Source organism: Dermochelys coriacea, chromosome 4, assembly GCF_009764565.3.
Source record: "Dermochelys coriacea isolate rDerCor1 chromosome 4, rDerCor1.pri.v4, whole genome shotgun sequence".
Classification (NCBI taxonomy): domain Eukaryota; kingdom Metazoa; phylum Chordata; order Testudines; family Dermochelyidae; genus Dermochelys; species Dermochelys coriacea.
Window position 1 is genome coordinate 71,939,518 of NC_050071.1, and position 16,197 is coordinate 71,955,714.

The window sequence follows — 16,197 nt, forward strand, 5'->3', positions numbered from 1 at the left end:
AACATTTAACGAGGAATCTGTTTCTTTTCACTGTATCATCTTGGCTGAGATCAGTGATATGTGCCAAGAACGGGGGGGGGGGGGGAGGGGGAGAGAAGGAGAGAATTTGCATAGTACACAGCATTGGGGTTTGATAACTTTGGATGAGAGTTAACATAATTCTATGCTACAATTCTGCCTTTCCCTGAAGATCATTACAGCAGGTTCTCTGGAGAAACTTTCAAGAGTTGAGAAAAGCCTGAATCATAAGCTTTGCCTATGGCTGTTACTGAATTTGGTAGATCTGGGGTCGTACTTCAAACTCTGATCTGAATTGTGTATCTGCCTGCTATTTCATTAGTTGTCCCCCAAACTTATTTGGTTTCCAGGTCCTGTGGATCCCCCTCTTAGGCCAGGGGGGGGATCCTTTAGCATTTCCTGGATCCCAATAGGATCTTTGACTTGGTGAAAGAAATCTGAGGTGGTGGATGATCCAAGTTTCCTCTTAACTCCTCCGCCATAATGTTTGAGTTTGTACAACCTTGGAAGAAGCACCAAGTCGCATGGCTCCCTGACATTGCAACTCAACTGTAGTTATATTGCCAGGAAGTTCTGTACTGGTGGCTATCCCAGGGACACACATTTAAGAGGGGGCTCCCAATGTGGAGTGGGCTCTGTAACGTGTAGCAGAATCAGAGCTTCATTAACTCTTGGGTGGATTTACCAAAAGTGTTTGGATTTTGTTATGTGTATCCTCTATCCTTCTTCCTCCCAACATGCAGGCCTCCAGACTTCTACTGACTCGCCACTTCCTGCAGGATGTATAATAGGTTTTCCTGCGAGATCTTCCATACAAATGCTGCCCTGGCCTCACCTACTTATGCTGTAAGGGCTGACAAATATCGCACAAAGCAATATGGCTATTGTAGAAGTGCCTACAACAGCCTTAACTGTCATCTCTTCTGGGGTGTGGTCAGTTCTTGCATGCTGTATTTCTATGGGAGTAACACATAGTGAAAACACCAATAAACGGCAATGTCTCATCTGTATAGTTCTTGTTGCAGAAAAAACGACCCTGAAGATTTGGAAGTCTATCCTATTCCCTTGAATGGACCCATAAGCCATGACATGGAGGAGTATAACCTTCCCACGTTCCATGTGAGGAGTGACAGAACCAAACAGGGAACTTCCCTCTGCACATGGGTATAGGGAGTGTGACCTGTCCCTCTGCCATTGCCAAACCCAAACCACTTGAATCTTGGAGGGGGGTGAAATGTCTGATTCAAATGTGGATCAGATTTTTATGGCTAAGGAATGCATCTGTTCAAAGAAATATGAAGTGCCTCTGCTGCTTTTCTTTTGCCACAAGAGGGAGCCATTTCAATTCTTGTAAGGGATTAGTAAATTAAAAATGTTTAAAGACCTGAATACAAAAAGATATTTTGACAGGTGTTTAAGACAGGCAGATGGGTTTCCTTCTGTCATATTCAGTAGGTTTCCTATTGCCTTTCAACAAAAATAGGCAATTTAATCTCATTTCATAGGCATATGCTTAGATTTTAAGAAGTGCCACTAGAAGAACTAAAGCTATTATATTAAAAAAAAAAAGCCGCAGTTTGTTTAGTTAGCTTTCATTGTACAGCCAGAATATGTATTTACAAACACGCAAAATGAAATAAGAGGTCTTGAAAGATAATATTGTTTTTTTAATGAAGACCTGCCAGGTAATCAAAAACTGTACAAAGTAGGCAAATTCTGCTACTAGGATTGTTATTTACCAAAAAATTTTTTATATTTCACATTTTCAGTTTCAATGGAGTTCTTCCTCTCCCTTCCTGCCCTGGCCTGATACCAGTATAAGAATAAGGGAGGGACTTGGAGATAGTCATTGTCAGAGACTAGACTGGTCTCCAGAAAGATTGTGAGTGAACAGCTCTGATCCAAAGGCACAGTGCTTCTGGTGAGTCACCACATCACTGCTCCTCACACTGACTTATCATTTTGGAACTCTGCCCATCCTCCTCTGCAGCAGACTGTATAATTCCATCTGAATAAAGAAAGCAAGCACAGAGGAGGAGAAAAAAAAAATAAAAAATGATGTCATCCCGAAAGAAGACTCATACTAAGTCAATGCTCTAGATAGGACCAGGCCCATAAAAAGGAAACTATTTCTATTAAAGTGATTAGATTGCCCCCATTGAAATCAATTGCAGCAGATCAGACCATATGCATAAAAAGAAATCTGCAAGTTCTGAAAATAATCATATCTGTGACTCACATGCCATTGTGGCTCATGGAAGAACACATTAGAAAAAGGCATGCAGATTTACCTCAGTAATTTTACATTAAGCATGTGATCTTACTGGTTTATGGACTCTCAGTTTATGCTAACAGTGACCAATGCTGAGGCAAACGCTGCACTGAGAGGGAAATTGTTTATAGTGTAATGAGAAATTGTTTAAACCCAGCTTCCTAGAATGTAGTATTAAAGCCCAAACCCTGACGGGATCAACACTTCCCCCAAACACACCCCAACCTGGAGAACAGACACATGCTGTTTTACCCCCTGCAATGCAAATCTTACCAGCAGCATTTAGTTTCAAGCCTCATAGGTACCTCATATATTATTTATTTTATGTATAGCTCATGAAGTATGATGTTAATCAAGCAAGCCTTATAAAAGTCTTATACTGTAAGACATCTGCCCATGGAAAAATTTAAGACTGAAGCTGACATTTCAGATTGCCTTATTTTAAATATTTAAATATAAGAACTCAAATAGAGATGAGAGAAAATATGTTTATCTTTCATTGTGAAGGTTTGCATGTTTGTATGCACACTTTGTTCTGAGTTATGTATACCAGTTGGTATAAGTTTAGCATCCACTTTGGCGACACCTGTAATTACTAGTCTGCACCAAGCATATTACTCTAGAGCAGTTAACTCACAGCTCAGAATTACTTGTATATTTCCTATAGGCGCAGCATTCTGATCCCAAAGATCTACACTGTCATTTAAATCAAGGACCTGGAGCAAAGCCAAATCATGTGGGAAAGTGTGGTCTGAAGTCCTATTATTTCAGGACTTTGAAGGGAGAAAAAGTCATATTTAGGTATAAGCCCACTCCCAAACCAAAGTCTTGCCTCTGCTCTGATCCAAATAACTAGAGAAACATATTTTGATCACACCAAAAAAATGCAACCAAAATGCATCCGATGAAGTGAGCTGTAGCTCACGAAAGCTTATGCTCTAATAAATTTGTTAGTCTCTAAGGTGCCACAAGTACTCCTTTTCTTTTTGCGAATACAGACTAACACGGCTGCTACTCTGAAACCAAAAAAATGAATCTCTGAATAGCCTACTCCTACAGCTACTTTGTTCTTCTAAATTCATGACTCTGTTTAAAAGGATCTTTGACTCCTGAGGCTTGGAGAATTGCCATGAAGCGAAGCCATTTACCAGTTGCTGCTGGGGGAGATGGTTACAAATGCTAATACACAGCACAACACCATACATATGACTAATGTTACTAGAAAGCAGACCTGCATACAATACACTAAAGGCATTAGTCAAAACCAGTTCAGCCATGTGTCTAGGGCCATGTCTACACTTACCGGGGATCAGCTGCTGCGATCAATGTCCTTGGGGTTGATTTAGCAGATCTAGTGAAGACCCGCTAAATTGACTGCAGAGCACTCTCTGGTCAACTCCAGTATTCCACCGGAATGAGAGGAGTAAGGTAAGTCAACGGGAGAGCGTCTGTCGACACAGTGCTGTGTAGATACTGCAGTAAGTCGACCTAAGCTATGTCAACTTCAGCTACGTTCACCTAGCTGGAGTAGTGTAACTTAGGTCAACTTACTCTCGTAGTTTGGACAAGACCTAAATCTCCCATGAAGGATATCAAGGGGTGGGTGGGTGTGTGTGTAAGATTCTGCTCCTGAGAGACAGTTTTCTCTTCTGTAGCCAGTTCTCCTCCCCTTGAGAAAAGTAACACTTGAAAAATTACATGCAAGTCCCACCCATCTTTATTCCTAATGAGATCATTAGAAATTTCTGTGCCTGGCAATTTGGCACAGGATGCATTTTTCATTCATGAACGGTTCTTTGCTCATTTGTGTCCATTGTACCTCTTTCTTCATCCTTAGCTTCTTCCCAACCTACACTCTTCCCTCCATGCAAGGCAATCAAATACTTATATAGGGTGATACAAATGCATTAACTAAAAATGTGTTATGTTATTGACATGAACTGTGATCGTATAGATCATTGTTGCAGCCAAGATCCTATAGTTCCACCAAATCTCGTACAAAGGAGGTCAAGTAAGGGGTCTGTGGAAAGATTGTAATCTGCTGGTTATGATTATGCTGTCTGTATGTGTGTATAATTTTTGTATTTGAAATTACAAATATTGGCTATGTACTTGTATTTCAATGTGTTTGATTCTAAGTAGCATCAGTGAAGCATTTGGTCAGCTTCTTGAGAAAGGACTATTCTGAGTAAGTGCCCAATCAGGAAACACTTAACTGACAATTGACTTTGGGAGATGCTAATCCAAATCTGGGTTTTCCTGGGAATGTTCAAACTAACATGTAAACAATGGCATCGGCCTGCAAAAAGCTGAATCGTTCATGTGACTTGCCCAGGAGGCTACAGACTCCATCTTGTTGCTGTGATTTTGCACAAATGAATAAAGAGAGAGAAAACAGAAGGCCCTGGAAGCCTCTCCATTTTGTCTTCAGCCCACTCAAGAGATGCCTGAAAGAAACTGAAACAAAGGACTGACACTATGGGGATGTAAATCATCAATGTTTATATTGCAGTAGCACATGAAGGCAAGGTTGGGCCCTATTTTGCTAGGCATTGTACAAACACATAACCTTGCCCCAAAGAGATTACAATCTGCTAATATAGATGCACACTATGGGTTTGTCTACACTAGAACGCAGTGGAAGCTGTAGTTTAGACAGCGCTTAGGTATTATCATCAGTTTGTCACTAACTACTCTGAACAAAGATAGGCAATCGCATGGGGATAAGAATACCTGAACTGTACCAGTGGAGAATTAGAGGGCAGAATTTTTCAATGTGAACATGTTGGAAGAGTCAGAGTTCAAAACAAGATATTCTTACGAGAGATGAACCAAAGCTAGAACACATTTATCAGATACTTTTATGCTTTGTCTGGTTGGGTAACACTGAGATATAGATCCAGACTGCCTCTGGTTTTGGTTATGTAAACCAGACTCACTTTCCTCCTAGTTTTGCCTGTCCTGGTCCTCACCTCCCTTTCTCCCCCAAATATTAGTTCTCTCTCAGATAGGAATGATAACTGGGAAGTTCATCAAATATTCAGGCCCCAACATTTGATCTGAAAATAACCAAAACATCATCTCCTTCTGGGGCTTTTTAGATACTGCTTTCCCAGAAACAGGAATATAAAGTTCTCTATATTAATTCCTGTCACAGGATTGAATTTCACCTTTTGTGCAAGTAGCGCCACCTCCCCAAACAGAGCCCAAGAAGGTTCATCCCCTTTCTAGGCATAAACTCTAAATGAAACATCCCCATCTCCTGGATACAAACAAATTCCAACTTAAAGATCTCACCATTCTGCTGCATAAAAAGTCCTCCTTGTCTAGCAGTCTCAGAAGAACAACATCTTTCCCTCATCAGAGATAGAGCTAAATGCAGCTTAGCCTCATGTTTTCCCTATGTTATGGGTGTCAGATGCAGCTGGGAGATTAATGAGTCCCAGCTGCACCTGCTCCCCAGTAATTTAACCCCTTTATGTCAGGTTCACAAGCCCAGCAGATGTGATAGGAAAAATGAGATTTAGGAACTTGGATCCACCTGAGAGGCCACTTCCCACAGACTTCCCAGGACCCAGATAGACAGTATACCCCACCAAGGCCACTTTTTTCCTTCTCCAACTTTCACCTCTTTCTCTTACTCTCTCCTTTTCCTTCTCACTTTCTTGTTCTCTTTTATGCTATCTGTAAAAGGAGAAAAAGGGAATTTAACTGTTTCGGCAGAGATTTCTTCAATTATGGATAGGTTCCTTCCCAGATTAGAGGGCTAGTGTAACAATAATAGTCATAGAAAATCTATTGTGGCCGGAGAGCTAGAAAGTCTTTACTTTCTGACTAAAAAGAGGCAATGCTGGCCTAACAGAGGTTGGACACACTGCTCTTATTGATTCTGTGATTCTGGCTGAGGTGATTCCAGCTAGCTCTGAAGAATGAATTAAGGAAAATAAAGTGAAGGAAGCATTGAGCACAACAAACATAGGATGTGGCTAGGATGTAGGAGTCATAGAAACTCTGTTATTGAATGACATATACTATGTGCTTATGAACTAATATACCTGGATTTCACTGTTTAAATAGATAATATGCCTTATGAAATTAATCTGGTATATTTCAAATATATTCTAAAATTTTCTATTTTTATTTGGAATCCCTAAGCACTAAGGGCTCAATTCTGCAAATGCAGAACACTTCCTCCAAGATGCTTGTATTTCAGCTTGTAATACATTTTGAGCCTGATACTGTAAGGTTTGGAGAGCTCTTAAAACAAATTACTTCATTAGGAATTCCAAGTACCCAGTACCTTTCAGGATCAAGCTCTTTGTGAACAAACTGGTACCCTTACGGGACCTCCAGCACTTTTTTTATAGTACCAACAATATTCTGTATGTGAAGTACATTGAAAATAAAACTAAACACTCCACATACAGCAAAATACACACAAAAATACTGTGTGTACTTGGAAAGTGTAATACTTGCCCATGCTCATATCTTTTTATTATTTTATCAAATATAGCACTCACAGAAGTTAAATTTGGCCAGAACACTCTTCTTGCAAAAAATGCGATGAACCACAAATAGTCTGAAGCTTGGGCTTGGTTCTCCTCTTACTATCTTCAGTGGAAGTTCTCATTTGCTTCAATGAGATCAGGACTGAGCACATTACGGTCTGTCTATTCTGCACACTAAGCCTGGGTCTCTGGGACCTGGACTTGTGGACCTGGTGTTTCCAAGCCTGTGCTTGAGCATCCACACTGTAAACCTTACAATTACTGGACCTGTTACCAGAAAACTTAGGACAGGCGATGTCTTTATAAAGGTCCCTCTTCCAGATAGGCCCGTTTATCCTGAATTAGTATCCGTCACTTATGGTCATACCAAGAATTACACTAGTCATTTTAAGGAATAAAACAGAGGTTTATTAACAAAATAGCTCAGTTGTTTGGTACATACAAATAGGCACTTAGCCCAGATCCCAACCAAAGATAAGTGGGTTTAAGATATCATAACATTTTCTACATTACTCAGTCTGTTGCAGGAGACAACCAAAGACCAGACAAGGTCAGCGAACCCAAGAACCTTTCAGGAACCAGGAGCCTCAGGAGAACACGCCACCACTGGATCAGGTGACAGTGGGATTGATTCTGGAACCTCTCGATGACAGGAACAGGTAGATGTCTTCTTCCAATGTTACTGCAAATGAGCACTGGCTGCCTCTTGGGCAGACAGCAACAAGTATATTGTGCTGAACCCATATATAATCTACTGCTGCTGGGCAGATTTTCTTCCATGGTCAGATGACCTTTCCTGTCTTTCCCAAGTTTTCCAGCCTCTGTCTCTGTTACTAGGCAGAACTCTTTTAAGCGTACTCAATCAAAAATAAGGAATGAAGAAAGAGTGCTAAACCAAGCAACAAGAAGGTGAGACAATATGGAGGATGGCAAACAAAAATGGTTTATAATTCCTAACAGACCTGGGACTTACAGATGGGCTAACATGTCCATACTGCACTACGCAGACTTTCTGACTAGGATCTGCAGCTTGACGCACATTCACACTACAAAATAACAGGGCTTGGCTCCAAGTCACAGTGGGACTCAGGCTCTGACCCATCCCCCTGGTGGGTCCTAGGACCTGAGTCCTGAGCAATTCCTGACCTGAGTCAGGCTGATTTTCGTGACTGGAAGGGGGGCTGGGGCTCAACCTGAGTCAAAGCCTGGTGTGCAGTGTAGGCAGACCTTTAGTTTTATGTTCATCCCCAAAATAGCCCATCCAGCAGCACAGTGCTCCCTAGCACCATTCTAGACATTGGTTCCATAATGAAGTAAAGAGAAAAGTGCCTTCTACTGACTCGCCACTTCCTGCAGGATGTATAATAGGTTTTCCTGCGAGATCTTCCATACAAATGCTGCCCTGGCCTCACCTACTTATGCTGTAAGGGCTGACAAATATCGCACAAAGCAATATGGCTATTGTAGAAGTGCCTACAACAGCCTTAACTGTCATCTCTTCTGGGGTGTGGTCAGTTCTTGCATGCTGTATTTTTATGGGAGTAACACATAGTGAAAACACCAATAAACGGCAATGTCTCATCTGTATAGTTCTTGTTGCAGAAAAAACGACCCTGAAGATTTGGAAGTCTATCCTATTCCCTTGAATGGACACATAAGCCATTGGGATAAGTGTACCGGCTGCCTCAGAAAGAATTGCTTCTAGTAGATCTCACAGATTAGTCCTTCTAATGTTATAAGGACTTTTGACTATGGTGTATTTGACTCATACTTACTTTTTATAAGGGCCCAAATTCTGACACAAATACCAAGGGGGCACAGAGTCAAACAGTCCGGGGAGGGTGAAGAGTTATTTAAGGTAAAGGACAACACTGGCACAAGAACAAATGGGGATAAACTGGCTGTGAACAAATTCAGGCCGGAAATTAGAAGGAGGTTTCTGACCATCAGGGGAGAGGTGCTAGAACAGCCTCCCAATGGGAGTCGTGAGGGCAAACAATTAGTTTTAGGAGAGAACTGGACAAATTTATGAGTGCAACTGTATGACAGGGTTGCTTATGATTGTAGGGGGCAGGGCTCAGCAGCCCAGGGAGGCCCTTCCAATTTATGTCTTATGTTCCTAAAATCTCATGCTTCAGGGCTTCAGCCAGTGAAGAAGGGATCTCCCCCCTCCAAGTTTTTTTTTGTCTCCTTCCTCTAAAGCATTAGTGATAACCAAATTTGTAGTCGGGATCCTGGATGGGGTGAGCCAGTACTCTGCGGTGGCACCCAGCTTCATTCTCTGAGGTGCTTAGCTGGCTGGTTCTTGTTCACATGCTCAATGTCTGATTCCCACATGTGGGGTCCAGAAAGAATTTACCCCAGGTCAGATTGGCAGTAACTTTGGGAGTTTTTTGCCTTCCTCTGCAGCATTGAGTATGGGTCACGTGCTAGGATCATCAATTCTCTCCCTGTTGAATATAATAGTTTAGTCTCCTGTGAGCTGCAATACTTTGCTCCAATTTTGGTTGTTGGGTTTAGCATGTGGGTGCTAGGTGGCATTGGTGGCCAGCAACAGACAGGAGGTCAGACTAGATGATCTGGTGGTCCCTTCTGGCCTTAAACTCTCTGATTTTAAGACCACGGAGCAAGTGAGGAGTCACTTTGTGTTGTGCCAGTCTCCTCCCATCCCTTACTCAACCAGGTCAGTATAGTGTTTACTTTGTGGAAATAAAAGGCATTTGCACAAGCCTATTAGTTTTTGTGTTATGCCATTGATTAAATAATAAATTCCCTGTCTGGGATTGACCATTAACTTGTTTTTCCCTTGTTGCCTGACTATTGCTCCTTTCTTTCCCTTTTTATTGCATTACTTTACAGTGACTCAGTAAACATTTAATCTATATAAAATAGCTGTCCTGGGTGGCATAATTTTTCGAAAAATGTGCATGATCTGAGCTGACTGACTGAGCCATATTTCAACATGATGCATTTTTAAATGGCCAAGACATTATACCCTCTAATATCAAGACTTGTAGATACATATTGAAAGCAATACTTAGTATAGTTCATAGTAAGGGCACGTATTGAATCATAGAATCATAGAATCATAGAATATCAGGGTTGGAAGGGACCCCAGAAGGTCATCTAGTCCAACCCCCTGCTCAAAGCAGGACCAAGTCCCAGTTAAATCATCCCAGCCAGGGCTTTGTCAAGCCTGACCTTAAAAACCTCTAAGGAAGGAGATTCTACCACCTCCCTAGGTAACGCATTCCAGTGTTTCACCACCCTCTTAGTGAAAAAGTTTTTCCTAATATCCAATCTAAACCTCCCCCATTGCAACTTGAGACCATTACTCCTCGTTCTGTCATCTGCTACCATTGAGAACAGTCTAGAGCCATCCTCTTTGAAACCCCCTTTCAGGTAGTTGAAAGCAGCTATCAAATCCCCCCTCATTCTTCTCTTCTGCAGACTAAACAATCCCAGCTCCCTCAGCCTCTCCTCATAAGTCATGTGCTCTAGACCCCTAATCATTTTTGTTGCCCTTCGTTGTACTCTTTCCAATTTATCCACATCCTTCCTGTAGTGTGGGGCCCAAAACTGGACACAGTACTCCAGATGAGGCCTCACCAGTGTCGAATAGAGGGGAACGATCACGTCCCTCGATCTGCTCGCTATGCCCCTACTTATACAACCCAAAATGCCATTGGCCTTCTTGGCAACAAGGGCACACTGCTGACTCATATCCAGCTTCTCGTCCACTGTCACCCCTAGGTCCTTTTCCGCAGAACTGCTGCCGAGCCATTCGGTCCCTAGTCTGTAGCGGTGCATTGGATTCTTCCATCCTAAGTGCAGGACCCTGCATTTATCCTTATTGAACCTCATTAGATTTCTTTTGGCCCAATCCTCCAATTTGTCTAGGTCCTTCTGTATCCTATCCCTCCCCTCCAGCGTATCTACCACTCCTCCCAGTTTAGTATCATCCGCAAATTTGCTGAGAGTGCAATCCACACCATCCTCCAGATCATTTATGAAGATATTGAACAAAACGGGCCCCAGGACCGACCCCTGGGGCACTCCACTTGACACCGGCTGCCAACTAGACATGGAGCCATTGATCACTACCCATTGAGCCCGACAATCTAGCCAGCTTTCTACCCACCTTATAGTGCATTCATCCAGCCCATACTTCCTTAACTTGCTGACAAGAATGCTGTGGGAGACCGTGTCAAAAGCTTTGCTAAAGTCAAGAAACAATACATCCACTGCTTTCCCTTCATCCACAGAACCAGTAATCTCATCATAAAAGGCGATTAGATTAGTCAGGCATGACCTTCCCTTGGTGAATCCATGCTGACTGTTCCTGATCACTTTCCTCTCCTCTAAGTGCTTCAGGATTGATTCTTTGAGGACCTGCTCCATGATTTTTCCAGGGACTGAGGTGAGGCTGACCGGCCTGTAGTTCCCAGGATCCTCCTTCTTCCCTTTTTTAAAGATGGGCACTACATTAGCCTTTTTCCAGTCATCCGGGACTTCCCCCGTTCGCCACGAGTTTTCAAAGATAATGGCCAAGGGCTCTGCAATCACAGCCGCCAATTCCTTCAGCACTCTCGGATGCAATTCGTCCGGCCCCATGGACTTGTGCACGTCCAGCTTTTCTAAATAGTCCCTAACCACCTCTATCTCTACAGAGGGCTGGCCATCTCTTCCCCATTTTGTGTTGCCCAGCACAGCAGTCTGGGAGCTGACCTTGTTAGTGAAAACAGAGGCAAAAAAAGCATTGAGTACATTAGCTTTTTCCACATCCTCTGTCACTAGCTTGCCTCCCTCATTCAGTAAGGGGCCCACACTTTCCTTGGCTTTCTTCTTGTTGCCAACATACCTGAAGAAACCCTTCTTGTTACTCTTGACATCTCTTGCTAGCTGCAGCTCCAGGTGCGATTTGGCCCTCCTGATATCTTTCCTACATGCCCGAGCAATATTTTTATACTCTTCCCTGGTCATATGTCCAACCTTCCACTTCTTGTAAGCTTCTTTTTTATGTTTAAGATCCGCTAGGATTTCACCATTAAGCCAAGCTGGTCGCCTGCCATATTTACTATTCTTTCGACTCATCGGGATGGTTTGTCCCTGTAACCTCAACAGGGATTCCTTGAAATACAGCCAGCTCTCCTGGACTCCCTTCCCTTTCATGTTAGTCCCCCAGGGGATCCTGGCCATCTGTTCCCTGAGGGAGTCAAAGTCTGCTTTCCTGAAGTCCAGGGTCCGTATCCTGCTGCTTACCTTTCTTCCCTGCGTCAGGATCCTGAACTCAACCAACTCATGGTCACTGCCTCCCAGATTCCCATCCACTTTTGCTTCCCCCACTAATTCTACCTGGTTTGTGAGCAGCAGGTCAAGAAAAGCGCTCCCCCTAGTTGGCTCCCCTAGCACTTGCACCAGGAAATTGTCCCCTACGCTTTCCAAAAACTTCCTGGATTGTCTATGCACCGCTGTATTGCTCTCCCAGCAGATATCAGGAAAATTAAAGTCACCCATGAGAATCAGGGCATGCGATCTAGTAGCTTCCGTGAGTTGCCGGAAGAAAGCCTCATCCACCTCATCCCCCTGGTCCGGTGGTCTATAGCAGACTCCCACCATGACATCACTCTTGTTGCACACACTTCTAAACTTAATCCAGAGACACTCAGGTTTTTCCACAGTTTCGTACCGGAGCTCTGAGCAGTCATACTGCTCCCTTACATACAGTGCTACTCCCCCACCTTTTCTGCCCTGCCTGTCCTTCCTGAACAGTTTATAACCATCCATGACTGTACTCCAGTCATGTGAGTTATCCCACCAAGTCTCTGTTATTCCAATCACGTCATAATTCCTTGACATCACCAGGACCTCCAGTTCTCCCTGCTTGTTTCCAAGGCTTTGTGCATTTGTATATAAGCACTTGAGATAACCTGTTGATCGCCCCTCATTCCCAGTATGAGGCAGGAGCCCTCCCCTCACAGACCTTCCTGCCTGTGCTTCCTCCCGGTATCCCGCTTTCCCACTTACCTCAGGGCTTTGGTCTCCTTCCCCCGGTGAACCTAGTTTAAAGCCCTCCTCACTAGGTTAGCCAGCCTGCTGGCAAAGATGTTCTTCCCTCTCTTCGTAAGATGGAGCCCGTCTCTGCCCAGCACTCCTCCTTCATGGAACACCATCCCATGGTCAAAGAATCCAAAGCCTTCTCTCCGACACCACCTGCGTAGCCATTCGTTGACCTCCACGATTCGACGGTCCCTACCCAGGCCTTTTCCTTCCACGGGGAGGATGGACGAGAACACCACTTGCGCCTCCAACTCCTTTATCCTTCTTCCCAGAGCCACGTAGTCCGCAGTGATCCGCTCAAGGTCATTCTTGGCAGTATCATTGGTGCCCACGTGGAGAAGCAGGAAGGGGTAGCGATCCGAGGGCTTGATGAGTCTCGGCAGTCTCTCCGTCACATCACGAATCTTAGCCCCTGGCAAGCAGCAGACTTCTCGGTTTTCCCGGTCAGGGCGGCAGATAGATGACTGAGTCCCCCGGAGGAGAGAGTCCCCGACCACCACCACCCGCCTTCTCCTCTTGGGAGTGGTGGTCGTGGAACCCCCAACCTCAGGACATCGCATCTCATGCCTCCCAACCAGCGGAGTCTCCTTCCGCTTTCTCCCCCCAGACATTCATCTGGTCCACTCTCCGCATTGGTACCTGTGGAGAGAACATGAAAGCGGTTAGTTACCTGTGTCTGTGTTACTGGAACCCGGACATTCCGCTTACCTCTTCTGGAGGTCACATGTTGCCAAGCTTCTTCACTGGCCTCTTGGCTCCTCTGTGCAGCCTGCTCTATATCTTTAGAGCTTTGTGCCCCTAGAAGGCTATCCTTTGGTCCAGAAAATCCTCAGTCTCTCGTATACAACGCAGGGTCGTTACCTGTTGCTCCAGACCTTCAATCTTCTCTTCCAATATGGAGACCAGCTTGCACTTTGTACAGACAAAGTCGCTTCTGTCCTGTGGAAGAAAGACAAACATGGCACATCCAGTGCAGGTCACAACAGCTGAATCCCCCCCTTCCATATCACCTACCTACTATGGAGTTTCCTCAGAGACGTTGGCAAGATGTAAGCCTCACTGGGCTCACTCCAGGCGAACTCCCAGGCAAACTCCTGCTGTGAGCTGCTCTGCTGTCCCCGCTGCTCTGCTGGTTCGCGAGGCTCTGGCTATTTTTAAACAGCCAGGCTTCCCTGACGCAAACACACAGACACCCTAATGCCCGCCCCCTGCAGGCTAGCAGCCAATCAGACACTCACTCAGGCTCCCTCCCAGCAAACACACGCTCGGATACTTCCTCAGCAAGCAAACACACACACTTGGATACTTACCAGTCCCAGGCAAACTCCTGCTGTGAGCTGCTCTGCTGTCCCCGCTGCTCCGCTGGTTCGCTGCCGCTCAATCAGTGACAGAACTCACATTCATCTTACAGGGATTGTGTGCTAAAATCAAGGACATTGTAAGATTGGAGAGTTTCTTTTAGTGCAGAGACATAAACCCTAAGTATCATGATGGTCCTTATGGCTTATAGACTATGAGTCTATGGGACTATCTACACGTACAGCGCAGTAGTGGCACAGCTGCACTATAGTGCTTAATGAAGACACTACCTATGCTGATGGGAGAGCTTCTCCCATCAGTGTAGGTACTCCACCTCCCCGAGAGGTGGTAGCTATGTTGACAAGAGAGTCCGTCCTGTTGACATAACTATCTACACTGGGAGTTAGGTAAGTATAACTGCACCACACATAGCCCTGAATGATGTAGTTATACTGACATAAGTTTGTAGCGTAGACAACGGCTGTGGCTGGAGGGGTGTTAACGGGCCACTTCACTTTGACTGGTCCCTTGAAATATATGTTAACTTCTTATGCTAAACAATCTGTTCCACCTTGTATTTAGCTGTGATATGCTGAATAAGTTTCCCAGACCTGAAGAAGAGTTGTATGTAAGCTTCAAAGCTTGTCTCTCTCTCCAACAGAAGTTGGTCCAATAAAAGATATTCTTCTTTGAGTGCTTGCTCATGTCTGATCAACTTAGGTGTGTGTGCTTGCCACATGCACCGGTGCCAGAAGTTTTTTCCCTCAGCAGTATACGTAGGGGACCGGCTCTGGCAGGGGACATCCTGCTAGTGCTGGCCCTCCCGGACCTTGGGCAGAGGCAGAGAGGTTCGAGCTGCAACTTGCCAGTGACTGGGCGCAGACCTCTGGAGGCACATGCCCCCTGGCAGAAGTACCGGTCTCAGCACCTGGTATCTATGAGACCCCAGTACTGCTCCAGAAACCGGTCGAGGGATCGATGCTACCATTCCTTGGACCGTCACCGATCCCCTAGAAAGGCATCACCACGTGTGGGCGCACCTTCCTGGCACTGGGCCCGCTCTGATTCCTGGGCCCGCTCCACATCCTGGTACTGTTCGTCAAGCACGAGACACAGATTGCTGGCTCCAGGCCGTTGTGAATCTGCCGAGTGCCACCAGTCCCCACGGCCCCATTCCAGATCAGACCCCAGGCGGAGTGACCGGCACCGGTCAGGACAGAGCCACTGCTCTGCCCTGTCTTGGTCACCTGGGAGCGACCACTCAGGCTCCAGCTCTGGTTTGGAGCAAGGTTATCTGACAGCAGGGCAAGCTTTGGTACCAGCAGTGCCAGCTATTGTCAGCTATGTCGTCAGCATTGAAACCAGCCCCGTGGCCTCAAACTCATGGCTGGTGCCATGGTACCCATGGAACCCCTGGGGGTTCACCCAGCCCTCCCAGGTCATCCGCTTGGTGTCTGGAGCCTCAGAGAGATCCGCTGCCTCTCTCTCTCCCACCCTCCTCTGATGTGTGAAGTCTTGGGGGCAAGGACCCTGCAGGTCCAGGAGGGAGTAGGGGAGCAAGGCACTGGGACACCAATGGTTGTGGAGGACCCTACAGCACTAGCATCTTCCTCTTCATCACCAGATGAGGCTATAAGGGGGCACCCTCTCCTGTTCCTCAAGATGACGCTAAGGTGCACGAGGAATTACTGAAGATGGTCACTGCCAACCTGGGCCTTCAGGCGGAGGAGTTAGAGGAGCCCTCAAACTCACTATTCAATGTTCTCTGCTCCACAGCACCTACCAGGCTGGCTCTGCCCCTTCATGAAGGGGTCTTAAACATCACCAGTGCCCTGTGGCAAACTCCTTCCTCCTTGCCCACGATCTCCAAGAGGACTGAGCGCAAGTACTTTGTGCCATCCAAGGGCAACGAGTACCAGTACACCCACTCTGCCTCCAATTCCCTGTTGGTAGAAGCGGTTAACCACAGGGAATAACAGGGTCAACCCGGAGTTACCCCTAAGAATAAAGATTCCAAGAGACTAGACTTGTTTGGGCATA